We start from the raw sequence: 4,171 nt of genomic DNA, 5'->3' as shown, positions 1-4,171 counted from the left end.
CATTTAAATTGATCTCCTGGATCACTGCATACTTTGGGGTACACACCACGGCTAAATTTCCATCTGATTAACCTTTCCTTTTTGAAGTTTTGTGCTATATTAAGCATTTTTCTCAGCATATAAAATACTGTTCTGTGCAAGCCTGTGTAACACCCACATGAAATGGGAAATGACTACTGATGATTTCTAGAAGAGATGATTAAGACAGAGGCCAAATAATTTACCAAACACCTCTTGGCAATTAAATGAGCCTCTGGGAGGAGATCTTGGGCATGTCTTGTACTTGTTAGTGTTATTATTTGTAATTATAATTCTATTATCTCTTAGCTTATGTAAATGAGGTTGGCGCCCAGATACCATGAAAATAGAGAACTCAGACAGTCATTGCTGTCAGGAACCAATAAACGAAACCAACTAGTTTTAGGTATGGTGAAAGGAAGGATTACTGTCCATCCCCATTAGAGAGAGCCTCCTGCACTGAGTGCAGAGGGCGGGTTGTCCTCGCCCCGATGCACACAGGACAATGAGGGCATCTAAAAGCCTCTCCCCACATTCTTGGCAAAGGTGTTACGCTGGAAATCTGCTCCAGGCCACTGTGCCCTAACTGGGACATCTTTCCCTTGCCCTGGGTCTAGACTTGATGTTATTTTCTGTTTTCCATGTTGTAGTTTCTCTAGTAGATTCAGGACCAAGACCGGGGTATTGTCTCTGTTTATAATAAATAGCAAAGAAAACAGCGTTTCCAGCTTGCCTGATAAATCCCCAGGAGTGCAGATTACAACTCACAGTAGGGCAGGGACAAGGTTCCTTAAATGAGTTTTATTGTCAGGAGGGAATCATCATGTGTAATCTAATTCAGGTCTCCAATTACTAAATGCCGTAAGCAATATTTTTGACACGTAAATCCTTTAAGATCATCAAATTCATACATATGTGCAGGAGGACCCCAGCATTTGACCACTCACTTTCATCTGTCGCCTGTTACACCAAGTGAGGAGGGGGATACAATTTTCCAGTTGTAAATTTATTTATTGCAAATTCCTGTACATAGCTAGACCAGGATCCACTGTCAGAAAGGGTCCAACATGATGTTTCAGAACAAAAGAGTTGTTAAAAGTGGTACATTTTGGAGTAAATTGTACATGAGGCTAATTCTTTCCTAGCATTTCTCAGCAAGAGTTTCCTTGCCCTTTTTTGTATTGATTTTAACTAGGGCAATATATAATAATATTCACCAGGAATGAAATGGAATAAGAAGGTTTCTGCAGCATGTAAATTCTGTTTCCCCTCTCTCCATCACCGCTTCCAAATAGGCTGTAGAAACTCACTACTAACATCAGAAAGATCCTTATATCACAGAGCTGCTTCTCTGTAGCTGTGAACAGGATGATCACCATAATTGAAGCACCTGAGCACTGTGGTCTATAGATAATTTTTTTTCTTCCACCTACTGAAGAAAAAGAGAGAGGGGATAAGGAGAGCAGAAAGGTATCTTGCCAAGATGGTCTCTAAGTTTCATCTCCCTTTGCAACTAAAAGGTTTAAAAATCTTTACACCAAGCCTGACAAAAATCAATACATTATTAAAAAAAAAAAAAAAAAAAAAAAAAAAACAACAAAAAAAAAACCCACAACAAAACCAAAGTCTATTTTGTTAAATCAGCAATCCTTTGTTCTATTGATCTAAGTGTTTTGAAGCTTGGACAAGTGGAAGAAGGAAGTTAATTTCTGCAATGAGTAGAAAGAAACTAAGGGTGAATACTGTCACTATTTTGAGATGAAAGATTTCTGTAGGCTGCAACATGGATATGATACCATTCAACTAATAATTGCTTAACAGCAAACAATATGAAAAGATTCCTCCACCCATTGACGTGAGAAATGCAGGAAAGTTTGTTTTGTAACTAGGAAGGACTGCGTGCCCAAAGCGTGGCTCAGACCCTGGAATTGCTCTGAGGAACTGTATAAAAGTGCTTGGAGCACAGAGCTCTTCAAACTACTCTTCTTGACTTGTCCTTGGTGGTGAACTGAGTAAGTCTGACTTCAGTTAAATCTGTTCTATGAGTTTAAAAGCCACTTTAATAAGAATTTTAATGTACTTAGGTCTGAGCAGTTAATATGTCTTTGCCTATCATTGGAAGAATGTTACTTTCATAAAAAAATATTCTGTAATTTCTTTCAGCTTGGCAGACTTGGGGGTGTAGAGGATTTATATGGAGAGCATGGGGCTTCAAGAGATGCTTGCATGTTTCAGAGAAAGAATGCTTAATGTTTTCATTTGTACCTGGGAATGCTTTGCAAAAGAAGACAATAGTTTTAGGAACAGTGTTAAATAAATATTGTTAGGTTAATCCTCATCTGTCCTTAATGAGGCTTTGCTGACTTCTAACAGGTTATCTAAACTTCATTACTGCTGCATATGAATTGCAATCACATTATATACTTAGCTATAGAAGGGTAACTTTCTGAATATTGTATGGTTTGACTAGAGAGCTCCCCTTTGCGAATGCCCCTGCAGTGTCACCCCTGACCCGTGCTCTCCTCACCCCGTGTGTTTTCAGGTTTATCCCAGCCACAAAGATGTCTTCCTACAGGCAGGTCTGCAGCTACGGCAGCTACTCGCCCTGCGACGTGAGCTGCCCCGCGCCGTACGCCAACGCCTGGAGCCAGCCTTGTGTCACCTCCTGCGGGGATTCCCGTGCCGTGGTCTACCCCCCACCCGTGGCCATCGTCTTCCCGGGCCCCATCCTCAGCTCCTGCCCTCAGGAGAGCTTCGTGGGCACCTCAGCCCCCCTGGAGATAGGCAGCTCCTTTGGCTACGGGAGCTCCCTGGATGCCCAGAGCTCCTTCGGGTCCGGTGCCTACCTGGGTGGCAGGTTCTCCTACCCCTCTTATTCCCGCAGGTACACGACTTACAGTCGTGGGAGTTGCGGGCCCTGCTAAGCCCCGCAGGCATTCCCTGGGGGAGCTGGACCCAGCAGGGGCCAGAGCAAAGTCCCAGTCCATGCATGAGCAGAGGAACATGACTTTCAGAGGGGCAGTGTACCGGGCTGCAGAGGACATCCTCAGGAGATGGGCACACTCAGCCACCCTGAGAAACAAGCCCAGACACTCTATTTTCCTTCCTGCTGGATTAGATATCTGCTAACAAGACACCAACTTTGCGTTTAAGGGGCTGTTTATTTGAGAAATATAGAAAAGGTCTTAGTTTAAATCAGAGTGTTTTTTAGAAGACTAAACATCAGTGCAAGTTAGATCCTGTGTATTCCAGTCTTTCGTATGGACTGATGTTTCATGGCTTTTGTGGTATAGTGGAAAAAATTCTCAAAGCTACAGTTTGCTTCTGGGAGCTACCTGCTACAGTTTGACTGTGGGAGCTACCTTGTTCTACATTGCCTGGGATTTAAAAGAAAAAAAAAACCAAAAAAACAAAAAAATAAAAGAACCCCACAAACAGGTGAGCACGAAAGTTGGCTTTCAAATGGTGAAAATGCAAGACAGAAGATCATCTAACAAACTGCAGCCCCCAAAGAGGACAACCCCATCTATCTCCAGCAAACCCTGCGAATGTATTCTGTACTCTCTGGATTGTTATGTTCTGTTGCTATGAAGTCCTTGTCCCGTTTCAAGTAAAGTTTATATTGCATCACAACATTTGCCTTCTGGTTTCATTTTCTCCTTAATTTAAAACTATTGGACAATGATGCTAAAATGATGCCTCATTTGAGACCCAGGCTCCTCTGGGTGTTACTCAACAGCAAAGGATAAGGTGTCTTGGTTGTTGTGTGGCGACCACTTATCCACAAGATGTGGATACCCCTGAAATCTTTTGTAAGGATTCATGGTGAAAGGGGTGGGATTAAACAATCATGTTAGTCTTGTAGATCAGAGGTTATCTTGATCCTCCCACTGGCTTAAAAAGAGAAAGGAGTTGCCCTCAGTATCCTCATTGCATTTTAAAAGCGTATTTGTTGCTTAAAGTCTTCTGCTAATTACCAACGCCAGTACTAGAAATAGATTTCCATTTCTGTCCTGGGAAAGCCCTGGCTTCAGCTTCTGCGTGGAGCTGGACCCAAGCAGCGCAGAAGCAGCGGTGTGCTGTGGGTGTGTATGTAGTGTGATTTTCTCTGGCTATTAAGAACTTTCTCATTTTGTTAAAACTGAAAGGCCAA

The 4,171-nt window shown here is 42.5% G+C and overlaps 1 long non-coding RNA gene across 1 annotated transcript; it reads left to right on the top strand.

The window, feature by feature from the left end:
- Window positions 1–1,943: 1,943 nt before the first annotated feature.
- Window positions 1,944–3,651, top strand: LOC116963997. The gene is made up of 2 exons (XR_004408497.2): window positions 1,944–2,030; window positions 2,561–3,651. It is a non-coding gene; the product is annotated as an uncharacterized LOC116963997 (long non-coding RNA).
- Window positions 3,652–4,171: the final 520 nt, after the last annotated feature.

Source organism: Tyto alba, unplaced genomic scaffold, assembly GCF_018691265.1.
Source record: "Tyto alba isolate M040663 unplaced genomic scaffold, T.alba_DEE_v4.0 Super-Scaffold_8, whole genome shotgun sequence".
NCBI classification, from domain to species: Eukaryota; Metazoa; Chordata; class Aves; order Strigiformes; family Tytonidae; genus Tyto; species Tyto alba.
The sequence above is the reverse complement of the archived record's forward strand: the minus strand, read 5'-3'. Positions and strand labels throughout refer to the sequence as shown.